Genomic DNA, 13269 nt, shown 5'->3' on the forward strand with positions numbered 1-13269 from the left:
GCAACAGACTGGGAAGAGAGTGCAGTGAGTCAGTATCACTGTGTAACAGACTGGGAGGAGTGTGCAGTGAGTCAGTATCACTGTGTAACAGACTGGAAGGCGAGTGCAGTGAGTCAGTATCACAGTGTAACAGACTGGGAGGAGAGTGCAGTGAGTCAGTATCACTGTGTAACAGACTGGGAGGAGTGTGCAGTGAGTCAGTATCACTGTGTAACAGACTGGAAGGCGAGTGCAGTGAGTCAGTATCACAGTGTAACAGACTGGGAGGAGAGTGCAGTGAGTCAGTATCACTGTGTAACAGACTGGGAGGAGTGTGCAGTGAGTCAGTATGGCTGTGTAACAGACTGGGAGGAGTGTGCAGTGAGTCAGTATCACGGTGTAACAGTCTGGGAGGAGTGTGCAATGAGTCAGTATGGCTGTGTAACAGACTGTGAGGAGTGTGCAGTGAGTCAGTATCACTGTGTAACAGACTGGGAGGAGAGTGCAGTGAGTCAGTATCACAGTGCAACAGACTGGGAAGAGAGTGCAGTGAGTCAGTATCACTGTGTAACAGACTGGGAGGAGTGTGCAGTGAGTCAGTATCACTGTGTAACAGACTGGGAGGAGAGTGCAGTGAGTCAGTATCACAGTGCAACAGACTGGGAAGAGAGTGCAGTGAGTCAGTATCACTGTGTAACAGACTGGGAGGAGTGTGCAGTGAGTCAGTATCACTGTGTAACAGACTGGAAGGCGAGTGCAGTGAGTCAGTATCACAGTGTAACAGACTGGGAGGAGAGTGCAGTGAGTCAGTATCACTGTGTAACAGACTGGGAGGAGTGTGCAGTGAGTCAGCATGGCTGTGTAACAGACTGGGAGGAGTGTGCAGTGAGTCAGCATGGCTGTGTAACAGACTGGGAGGAGTGTGCAATGAGTCAGTATGGCTGTGTAACGGACTGTGAGGAGTGTGCAGTGAGTCAGTATCACTGTGTAACAGTCTGGGAGGAGTGTGCAGTGAGTCAGTATGACAGTGCAACAGACTGGGAGGAGAGTGCAGTGAGTCAGTATCACAGTGTAACAGACTGGGAGGAGTGTGCAGTGAGTCAGTATCACTGTGTAACAGACTGGAAGGCGAGTGCAATGAGTCAGTATCACAGTGTAACAGACTGGGAGGAGAGTGCAGTGAGTCAGTATCACAGTGTAACAGACTGGGAGGAGTGTGCAGTGAGTCAGTATCACTGTGTAACAGACTGGAAGGCGAGTGCAGTGAGTCAAAATCACAGTGTAACAGACTGGGAGGAGAGTGCAGTGAGTCAGTATCACTGTGTAACAGGCTGGGAGGAGTGTGCAGTGAGTCAGTATGGCTGTGTAACAGACTGGGAGGAGTGTGCAGTGAGTCAGTATCACTGTGTAACAGTCTAGGAGGAGTGTGCAGTGAGTCAGTATCACAGTGCAACAGACTGGGAGGAGAGTGCAGTGAGTCAGTATCACTGTGTAACAGGCTGGGAGGAGTGTGCAGTGAGTCAGTATCACTGTGTAACAGTCTGGGAGGAGTGTGCAGTGAGTCAGTATCACAGTGCAACAGACTGGGAGGAGAGTGCAGTGAGTCAGTATCACTGTGTAACAGACTGGGAGGATTGTGCAGTCAGTCAGTATCACTGTGTAACAGACTGGAAGGCGAGTGCAGTGAGTCAGTATCACAGTGTAACAGACTGGGAGGAGTGTGCAGTGAGTCAGTATCACAGTGTAACAGACTGGGAGGAATGTGCAGTGAGTCAGTATCACAGTGTAACAGACTGGAAGGAGAGTGCAGTGAGTCAGTATCACTGTGTAACAGACTGGGAGGAGTGTGCAATGAGTCAGTATGGCTGTGTAACAGACTGTGAGGAGTGTGCAGTGAGTCAGTATCACAGTGCAACAGACTGGGAAGAGAGTGCAGTGAGTCAGTATCACTGTGTAACAGACTGTGAGGAGTGTGCAGTGAGTCAGTATCACTGTGTAACAGACTGGAAGGCGAGTGCAGTGAGTCAGTATCACAGTGTAACAGACTGGGAGGAGAGTGCAGTGAGTCAGTATCACTGTGTAACAGACTGGGAGGAGTGTGCAGTGAGTCAGTATCACTGTGTAACAGACTGGGAGGAGAGTGCAGTGAGTCAGTATCACTGTGTAACAGACTGGGAGGAGTGTGCAATGAGTCAGTATGGCTGTGTAACAGACTGTGAGGAGTGTGCAGTGAGTCAGTATCACTGTGTAACAGACTGGGAGGAGAGTGCAGTGAGTCAGTATCACAGTGCAACAGACTGGGAAGAGAGTGCAGTGAGTCAGTATCACTGTGTAACAGACTGGGAGGAGTGTGCAGTGAGTCAGTATCACTGTGTAACAGACTGGAAGGCGAGTGCAGTGAGTCAGTATCACAGTGTAACAGACTGGGAGGAGAGTGCAGTGAGTCAGTATCACTGTGTAACAGACTGGGAGGAGTGTGCAGTGAGTCAGTATCACTGTGTAACAGACTGGAAGGCGAGTGCAGTGAGTCAGTATCACAGTGTAACAGACTGGGAGGAGTGTGCAGTGAGTCAGTATGGCTGTGTAACAGACTGGGAGGAGTGTGCAGTGAGTCAGTATGGCTGTGTAACAGACTGGGAGGAGTGTGCAGTGAGTCAGTATCACGGTGTAACAGTCTGGGAGGAGTGTGCAATGAGTCAGTATGGCTGTGTAACAGACTGTGAGGAGTGTGCAGTGAGTCAGTATCACTGTGTAACAGACTGGGAGGAGAGTGCAGTGAGTCAGTATCACAGTGCAACAGACTGGGAAGAGAGTGCAGTGAGTCAGTATCACTGTGTAACAGACTGGGAGGAGTGTGCAGTGAGTCAGTATCACTGTGTAACAGACTGGAAGGCGAGTGCAGTGAGTCAGTATCACTGTGTAACAGACTGGGAGGAGAGTGCAGTGAGTCAGTATCACTGTGTAACAGACTGGGAGGAGTGTGCAGTGAGTCAGCATGGCTGTGTAACAGACTGGGAGGAGTGTGCAATGAGTCAGTATGGCTGTGTAACGGACTGTGAGGAGTGTGCAGTGAGTCAGTATCACTGTGTAACAGTCTGGGAGGAGTGTGCAGTGAGTCAGTATGACAGTGCAACAGACTGGGAGGAGAGTGCAGTGAGTCAGTATCACAGTGTAACAGACTGGGAGGAGTGTGCAGTGAGTCAGTATCACTGTGTAACAGACTGGAAGGCGAGTGCAGTGAGTCAGTATCACAGTGTAACAGACTGGGAGGAGAGTGCAGTGAGTCAGTATCACAGTGTAACAGACTGGGAGGAGAGTGCAGTGAGTCAGTATCACAGTGTAACAGACTGGGAGGAGAGTGCAGTGAGTCAGTATCACTGTGTAACAGACTGGGAGGAGTGTGCAGTGAGTCCGTATGGCTGTGTAACAGACTGGAAGGCGAGTGCAGTGAGTCAGTATCACAGTGTAACAGACTGGGAGGAGAGTGCAGTGAGTCAGTATCACTGTGTAACAGACTGGGAGGAGTGTGCAGTGAGTCAGTATGGCTGTGTAACAGACTGTGAGGAGTGTGCAGTGAGTCAGTATCACTGTGTAACAGTCTGGGAGGAGTGTGCAGTGAGTCAGTATCACAGTGCAACAGACTGGGAGGAGAGTGCAGTGAGTCAGTATCACAGTGTAACAGACTGGGAGGAGAGTGCAGTGAGTCAGTATCACTGTGTAACAGACTGGGAGGAGTGTGCAGTGAGTCAGTATGGCTGTGTAACAGACTGAGGAGTGTGCAGTGAGTCAGTATCACTGTGTAACAGTCTGGGAGGAGTGTGCAGTGAGTCAGTATCACTGTGTAACAGACTGGAAGGCGAGTGCAGTGAGTCAGTATCACTGTGTAACAGACTGGGAGGAGTTTGCAGTGAGTCAGTATGGCTGTGTAACAGACTGAGGAGTGTGCAGTGAGTCAGTATCACTGTGTAACAGACTGGAAGGCGAGTGCAGTGAGTCAGTATCACAGTGTAACAGACTGGGAGGAGAGTGCAGTGAGTCAGTATCACTGTGTAACAGACTGGGAGGAGTGTGCAGTGAGTCAGTATCACTGTGTAACAGACTGGGAGGAGTGTGCAGTGAGTCCGTATGGCTGTGTAACAGACTGTGTGGAGTGTGCAGTGAGTCAGTATCACTGTGTAACAGACTGGAAGGCGAGTGCAGTGAGTCAGTATCACAGTGTAACAGACTGGGAGGAGAGTGCAGTGAGTCAGTATCACAGTGTAACAGACTGGGAGGAGAGTGCAGTGAGTCAGTATCACAGTGTAACAGACTGGGAGGAGAGTGCAGTGAGTCAGTATCACTGTGTAACAGACTGGGAGGAGTGTGCAGTGAGTCAGTATCACTGTGTAACAGACTGGAAGGCGAGTGCAGTGAGTCAGTATCACAGTGTAACAGACTGGGAGGAGTGTGCAGTGAGTCAGTATGGCTGTGTAACAGACTGTGAGGAGTGTGCAGTGAGTCAGTATCACTGTGTAACAGTCTGGGAGGAGAGTGCAGTGAGTCAGTATCACAGTGTAACAGACTGGGAGGAGAGTGCAGTGAGTCAGTAACTCAGTGTAACAGACTGGGAGGAGTGTGCAGTGAGTCAGTATCACTGTGTAACAGACTGGGAGGAGAGTGCAGTGAGTCAGTATCACTGTGTAACAGACTGGGAGGAGTGTGCAGTGAGTCAGTATGGCTGTGTAACAGACTGGGAGGAGTGTGCAATGAGTCAGTATGGCTGTGTAACAGACTGAGGAGTGTGCAGTGAGTCAGTATCACTGTGTAACAGTCTGGGAGGAGTGTGCAGTGAGTCAGTATCACAGTGCAACAGACTGGGAAGAGAGTGCAGTGAGTCAGTATCACTGTGTAACAGGCTGGGAGGAGTGTGCAGTGAGTCAGAATGGCTGTGTAACAGACTGGGAGGAGTGTGCAGTGAGTCAGTATCACTGTAACAGTCTGGGAGGAGTGTGCAGTGAGTCAGTATCACAGTGTAACAGACTAGGAGGAGAGTGCAGTGAGTCATTATCACTGTGTAACAGACTGGGAGGAGTGTGCAGTGAGTCAGTATGGCTGTGTAACAGACTGGGAGGAGTGTGCAGTGAGTCAGTATCACTGTGTAACAGTCTGGGAGGAGAGTGCAGTGAGTCAGTATCACTGTGTAACAGGCTGGGAGGAGTGTGCAGTGAGTCAGTATGGCTGTGTAACAGACTGGGAGGAGTGTGCAGTGAGTCAGTATCACTGTGTAACAGTCTGGGAGGAATGTGCAGTGAATCAGTATCACAGTGCAACAGACTAGGAGGAGTGTGCAGTGAGTCATTATCACTGTGTAACAGACTGGGAGGAGTGTGAAATGAGTCAGAATCACTGTGTAACAGACTGGGAGAAGTGTGCAGGGAGTCAGTATCGTGGTGTAACAGACTGGGAGGAGATTGCAGGAAGTCAGTATCAGTGTAACTGACTGGGAGGAGAGTGCTGGAAGTCAGTATCACCGTTTAACAGACTGGGAGGAGTGTGCAGTGAGTCAGTACAACTGTGTAACAGACTGGGAGGAGTGTGCAGTGAGTCAGTATCGTTGTGTGACAGACTGGGAGGAGAGTGCAGTGAGTCAGTATCACTGTGTAACAGACTGGGAGGAGTGTGCAGTGAGTCAGTATCACTGTGTAACAGACTGGGAGGAGAGTGCATGAAGTCAGTATCGTTGTGTGACAGATGGGAGGAGAGTGCAGTGAGTCAGTATCACTGTGTAACAGACTGGGAGGAGTGTGCAGTGAGTCAGTATCACAGTGCAACAGACTGGGAGGAGAGTGCAGTGAGTCAGTATCACTGTGTAACAGACTGTGAGGAGTGTGCAGTGAGTCAGTATCACTGTGTAACAGACTGGGAGGAGTGTGCAATGAGTCAGTATGGCTGTGGAACAGACTGGAAGAAGTGTGAAATGAGTCAGAATCACTGTGTAACAGACAGGGAGGAGAGTGCAGCGTGTCAGTATTACTGTGTAATAGAATGGGAGGAGAGTGCAGTCAGTCAGTATCACTGTGTAACAGACTGGGAGGAGTGTGCAGTGAGTCAGTATCACTGTGTAACAGACTGGAAGGCGAGTGCAGTGAGTCAGTATCACTGTGTAACAGACTGGGAGGAGAGTGCAGTGAGTCAGTATCACTGTGTAACAGACTGGGAGGAGTTTGCAGTGAGTCAGTATGGCTGTGTAACAGACTGTGAGGAGTGTGCAGTGAGTCAGTATCACTGTGTAACAGACTGGAAGGCGAGTGCAGTGAGTCAGTATCACAGTGTAACAGACTGGGAGGAGAGTGCAGTGAGTCAGTATCACTGTGTAACAGACTGGGAGGAGTGTGCAGTGAGTCAGTATCACTGTGTAACAGACTGGGAGGAGTGTGCAGTGAGTCCGTATGGCTGTGTAACAGACTGTGAGGAGTGTGCAGTGAGTCAGTATCACTGTGTAACAGACTGGAAGGCGAGTGCAGTGAGTCAGTATCACAGTGTAACAGACTGGGAGGAGAGTGCAGTGAGTCAGTATCACAGTGTAACAGACTGGGAGGAGAGTGCAGTGAGTCAGTATCACAGTGTAACAGACTGGAAGGCAAGTGCAGTGAGTCAGTATCACAGTGTAACAGACTGGGAGGAGTGTGCAGTGAGTCAGTATCACTGTGTAACAGACTGGGAGGAGTGTGCAGTGAGTCCGTATGGCTGTGTAACAGACTGTGTGGAGTGTGCAGTGAGTCAGTATCACTGTGTAACAGACTGGAAGGCGAGTGCAGTGAGTCAGTATCACAGTGTAACAGACTGGGAGGAGAGTGCAGTGAGTCAGTATCACAGTGTAACAGACTGGGAGGAGTGTGCAGTGAGTCAGTATGGCTGTGTAACAGACTGGGAGGAGTGTGCAGTGAGTCAGTATCACTGTGTAACAGTCTGGGAGGAGTGTGCAGTGAGTCAGTATCACAGTGTAACAGACTGGGAGGAGTGTGCAGTGAGTCAGTATGGCTGTGTAACAGACTGTGAGGAGTGTGCAGTGAGTCAGTATCAGTGTGTAACAGTCTGGGAGGAGTGTGCAGTGAGTCAGTATCACAGTGCAACAGACTGGGAGGAGAGTGCAGTGAGTCAGTATCACAGTGTAACAGACTGGGAGGAGAGTGCAGTGAGTCAGTATCACTGTGTAACAGACTGGGAGGAGTGTGCAGTGAGTCAGTATCACTGTGTAACAGACTGGGAGGAGTGTGCAATGAGTCAGTATGGCTGTGTAACAGACTGGGAGGAGTGTGAAATGAGTCAGAATCACTGTGTAACAGACTGGGAGAAGTGTGCAGGGAGTCAGTATCGTGGTGTAACAGACTGGGAGGAGATTGCAGGAAGTCAGTATCAGTGTAACTGACTGGGAGGAGAGTGCTGGAAGTCAGTATCACCGTTTAACAGACTGGGAGGAGTGTGCAGTGAGTCAGTATCACTGTGTAACAGACTGGGAGGAGTGTGCAGTGAGTCAGTATCGTTGTGTGACAGACTGGGAGGAGAGTGCAGTGAGTCAGTATCACGGTGTAACAGACTGGGAGGAGTGTGCAGTGAGTCAGTATCACTGTGTAACAGACTGGGAGGAGAGTGCAGGAAGTCAGTATCGTTGTGTGACAGATGGGAGGAGAGTGCAGTGAGTCAGTATCACTGTGTAACAGACTGGGAGGAGAGTGCAGTGAGTCAGTATCACTGTGTAACAGACTGGGAGGAGTGTGCAGTGAGTCAGTATCACTGTGTAACAGACTGTGAGGAGTGTGCAGTGAGTCAGTATCACTGTGTAACAGACTGGGAGGAGTGTGCAATGAGTCAGTATGGCTGTGTAACAGACTGGAAGAAGTGTGAAATGAGTCAGAATCACTGTGTAACAGACTGGGAGGAGAGTGCAGCGTGTCAGTATTACTGTGTAATAGAATGGGAGGAGAGTGCAGTCAGTCAGTATCACTGTGTAACAGACTGGGAGGAGTGTGCAGTGAGTCAGTATCACTGTGTAACAGACTGGGAGGAGAGTGCAGTGAGTCAGTATCACTGTGTAACAGACTGGAAGGCGAGTGCAGTGAGTCAGTATCACAGTGTAACAGACTGGGAGGAGAGTGCAGTGAGTCAGTATCACTGTGTAACAGACTGGGAGGAGTGTGCAGTGAGTCAGTATCACTGTGTAACAGACTGGGAGGAGTGTGCAGTGAGTGCGTATGGCTGTGTAACAGACTGTGAGGAGTGTGCAGTGAGTCAGTATCACTGTGTAACAGACTGGAAGGCGAGTGCAGTGAGTCAGTATCACAGTGTAACAGACTGGGAGGAGAGTGCAGTGAGTCAGTATCACTGTGTAACAGACTGGGAGGAGAGTGCAGTGAGTCAGTATCACAGTGTAACAGACTGGGAGGAGAGTGCAGTGAGTCAGTATCACTGAGTAACAGACTGGGAGGAGTGTGCAGTGAGTCCGTATGGCTGTGTAACAGACTGTGAGGAGTGTGCAGTGAGTCAGTATCACTGTGTAACAGACTGGAAGGCGAGTGCAGTGAGTCAGTATCACAGTGTAACAGACTGGGAGGAGAGTGCAGTGAGTCAGTATCACTGTGTAACAGACTGGGAGGAGTGTGCAGTGAGTCAGTATCACTGTGTAACAGACTGGAAGGCGAGTGCAGTGAGTCAGTATCACAGTGTAACAGACTGGGAGGAGTGTGCAGTGAGTCAGTATGGCTGTGTAACAGACTGTGAGGAGTGTGCAGTGAGTCAGTATCACTGTGTAACAGTCTGGGAGGAGTGTGCAGTGAGTCAGTATCACAGTGCAACAGACTGGGAGGAGAGTGCAGTGAGTCAGTATCACAGTGTAACAGACTGGGAGGAGTGTGCAGTGAGTCAGTATCACAGTGCAACAGACTGGGAGGAGAGTGCAGTGAGTCAGTATCACAGTGTAACAGACTGGGAGGAGAGTGCAGTGAGTCAGTATCACAGTGTAACAGACTGGGAGGAGTGTGCAGTGAGTCAGTATCACTGTGTAACAGTCTGGGAGGAATGTGCAGTGAATCAGTATCACAGTGCAACAGACTAGGAGGAGTGTGCAGTGAGTCATTATCACTGTGTAACAGACTGGGAGGAGTGTGCAGTGAGTCAGTATCACTGTGTAACAGACTGGGAGGAGTGTGCAGTGAGTCAGTATCACTGTGTAACAGACTGGGAGGAGAGTGCAGGAAGTCAGTATCGTTGTGTGATAGATGGGAGGAGAGTGCAGTGAGTCAGTATCACTGTGTAACAGACTGGGAGTAGAGTGCAGGAAGTCAGTATCGCTGTGTAACAGACTGGGAGGAGTGTGCAGTGAGTCAGTATCACTGTGTAACAGACTGGAAGGAGTGTGCAGAGAGTCAGTATCACTGTGTAACTGACTGGGAGGAGAGTGCAGTGAGTCAGTATCGTTGTGTGACAGACTGGAAGGAGTGTGCAGTGAGTCAGTATTGCTTTGTTCCTGATTTGGTGCATTGAGTCAGTATTGATGTGTAACAAACCAGATAAGAGAGAAGGAACCTGTGCTTTTGAAACAGCAGAGAGTGGAGTCACCAACTTCTCAAATGTCATTAGACAATGTATCAGCTTCTTAAAGAGAAAGGTAGCTTGCATGAGCAGTGCAGTGATAGCTGGAAATAAAAGCTGGTGATGCACATTCACTTCAACTTATTTCTTCTGGAAAAGCCAATGTATGATATCACAGGAAAGCCATTGGTGATTGGTGGATATTTCCTCTGACTTTCATTTAGCCTGTTTCATCAATCACACTAATCAGGGTTAAATACCATCTGACTCATCCATCAAATCTTCCTGTCACCTACAGTCATCTTTGTCACTATTAACCACTCTGCCAATCTTGGTGTCATCTGCAAATTTGTTTAACATTCCCTCCACGTTTTCAAATGCAGTCGGTTCTGCTATAGCATGATAGTTCTGTTCTTGTGCCACCCTGTTATAAGAAAATTGTGTAATAGCAGCACCATTTAAACTATTGGGGCCAGAATTGTGATACAACCAATACTCGCTTTAAAAGTTCCTGCTTTAGAATCAGTGTCCCAATTCATCAACCATGTTACAGCGAGTTCGCATTAATGAAACCCATATTGTAGCAGAATGACCTGTATATCAATTATGTTTTTCACAAACAGTAAGGATCCCAGTAATGACACTTGTGGTCCACCACTGGACACCAGCCTCCAGTCACTCACACAGCCTTCTACCCTAACCCTTTGTGTCCTATTACTAAGCCAGTTTGTGATCAATCTAGTCAAGCTTCCCTCAATTCATACAACATAGAACATAGAAAAGTACAACACAGACCAGGCCCTTTGGCCCACAATCTTGTGCCAGGTTTAATCCTAATGTAAAATGTAGTAACTTAACCTCCGCACCCCTCAACTCACTGTTATCCGTGTGCATATCCAGCATCGCTTAAATGTCCCCAATGACTCTGCTTCCACCACCACCACTGGCAACACATTCCATGCATTCACAACTCTCTGTATAAAGAACCTACCTCTGATGTCTCCTTTATACCTTCCTCCTAATATCTTCAAACTATGAATTCCACGTTCATTATCTTCTCAATCAGTGTCCCGTGGGGGACCTTGTCAAAAGTTTTGCTGAAATACATTTAAACGACATCAGCTGATCTTCCCCCATTCCACATTTTTGATCACATTTTCAAAAAATTAGAACCAATCTTTTCCTCCTGACAAAGCCAAGCTGACCATCCCCAATTAACCCATGCCTTTCCAACTGGGTATTAATTCTCTCCTTCAGAATTTTCTCCAATAGTTTCCCTACCACTGATGTAAGATTCAGTGGTCTATAATTCCCTGATTCATCTCTACCACCCTTCTTAAAAAATGGAACCACATTAGCCATCCTCCAATCTTCTGGCACTTCCCCAGTGGCTAAGAGCCCCTGTAGTATTTTGCCTCACTCCCCACAGCAGCCTGGGATATGATTCTTCCAGGCCAGGGGATCCGTCTGTTTTTAAGCCCAACAGTGCCTCCAATACCTCCCCATTCCTATATCAGACTGTGAAAGTTCCTCAGAGCTGCACAGACCGTTCTCCTTTTCCAGAGTGAAGACTGAAGAGAAGTATTCATTCAACACCCTTCCAATATCCCGTGGCTTCAAAAACAGGTTACCCCTGTGATACCTCATGGGTCCTACTTTTTTCCCTTGTTAATCGCTTTAATGTATTTATATAATATCTAAGGATTGTCCCTAATCCTGTTCGCAAGTCATAGAGATGTACAGCACAAAAACAGACACATCAGTCCAACTTGTCCATGCCCACCAGGTATCCTAAATTAATCTAGTCTCAGTTGCCCATATCCCTCCAAATCCTTCCTATTCATATACCCATCAGAATGCCTTTTAAATGTTGTAATTGTACCAGCCTTCACCACTTCCTCTGGCAACTAATTCCTTATACCCACCACCCTCTACATGAAACAGTTGTCCCCTTAGGTCCCTTTTAAAATTTTCCCCTCTCACCCTAAACCTATACCCTCTAGTTCTAGACTCCACCACCCCAGGGAAAAGACCGTTTCTACTTCCCCTATCCATGCCTTTTTCATGGCCCCCTTTTACTCTTTGAATTGCTTTCTTAAATTGTCTCCTGCACCTCCTATATTCCTCTAGGGCTACAGCTGAATTGCTCCTTTAGTACGTTCTAAAGGCCCTACTCTTCTTCCTCATCCAGTCCTGAATTTTCCTTGACATGCAGGGTTCTCTGAACGGATTGCTGCTACATTTCCCTCTAAAAGGTACATGTTGACGTGTAATTGACCCCGCTCCTTTTTGAATGCGGCCCAGGGCTTAGATTTACCTGCCAGGAACTGTTCCCAGTCTACTGTGGCCAGATCCTGCCTTATTTTAATAAAATCTGCCCTTCCCCACCCAAGGCATCTAATGCAAGTCATCTTTTTCCTTGTCAAGAATAAAATTGTCTTGTTGCCGACAGATAGGTGAGATGCATGAAAGGGAGAGGGGGAAGGGGGAGCTTAATGCAATAAAAGCAGGATGTCCCACTTCCTGTTTGAGGCCATGGTTTCAGCAGCCCACTCTTGAAATTACCACCAGTGGACGGATTTTGTGCAGTTTCTGGATTAGTGGTGCTGGAAGAGCACAGCAATTCAGGCAGCAACCGAGGAGCAGTAAAATCGACGTTTCGGGCAAAAGCCCTTCATCAGGAATAACGGCAGAGAGCCTGAAGTGTGGAGAGATAAGCTAGAGGAGGGTGGGGGTGGGGAGAAAGTAGCATAGAGTACAATAGGTGAGTGGGGGAGGGGATGAAGGTGATAGGTCAGGGAGGAGGGTGGAGTGGATAGATGGAAAAGAAGATAGGCAGGTAGGACAAGTTATGGGGACAGTGCTGAGCTGGAAGTTTGGAACTAGGGTGAGGTGGGGGAAGGGGAAATGAGGAAACTGTTGAAGTCCACATTGATGCCCTGGGGTTGAAGTGTTCCGAGGCGGAAGATGAGGTGGTGAGGGACTGGCGGTGAAGTTTTCTATTCCACTTTATCCAACTAGCACCTATTAATGACACATGGTGAATGAGTGCTTCCTGGAGTGGCATGGTGACTCAGTGGTTAGCACTACTGCCTCATAGTGCCAGGGACCTAGATTCAATTTCACTCTCAGGCTTGCACATTCTCCCTGTGTCTGCGTGGATTTCCTCCGGGTGCTTTGGTTCCCTCCCACACTCCAAAGATTTGCAGATTAAGTGGATTGGACATGGGCAATTGCCCATAGTCTCCAAGGATGTGCAGGCCAGAGGGAATGGCCATGGAAAATGCAAGGTTGCTGGGATAGTTTAGGGGATTGGGTCTGGGTGGGATGCTGTTCAGAAGGATACAAGGCTTTCTTCCTCCAAGAAAAGTAATGAATGAAGAGCTAAGAAAACACTGTAACCTACTTAAGGATCAAACCCCTCTCCAACAAGAGAGAATACCAGTGGTATTGATGAATTCACCACCATCAATATCCTGCAGGTTACCTTAAACCAGAACAATAACTGCCCAACCATTCAGCTACTGTGGCTTGTTTAAGGCTTTGCATTTGGTAGTAACTCACCTCCTGACTTCACAAAGCCTGCCCAAGTGAGGAGGGTGTAGAATACTCCCCACTTGCCTGGATGAGTGCAGCTCCAACAATGCTTAAGAGGTTTAACACCACGGACATTCCTTCCCTCTAACACCACTGATCAGAAGTAGCAGTGCATGCTAGTTAGAG

The sequence above is a fragment of the Chiloscyllium plagiosum genome, unplaced genomic scaffold, assembly GCF_037043375.1.
Source record: "Chiloscyllium plagiosum isolate Xiang-an unplaced genomic scaffold, Cpla_swu_hap1 HiC_scaffold_39, whole genome shotgun sequence".
NCBI classification, from domain to species: Eukaryota; Metazoa; Chordata; class Chondrichthyes; order Orectolobiformes; family Hemiscylliidae; genus Chiloscyllium; species Chiloscyllium plagiosum.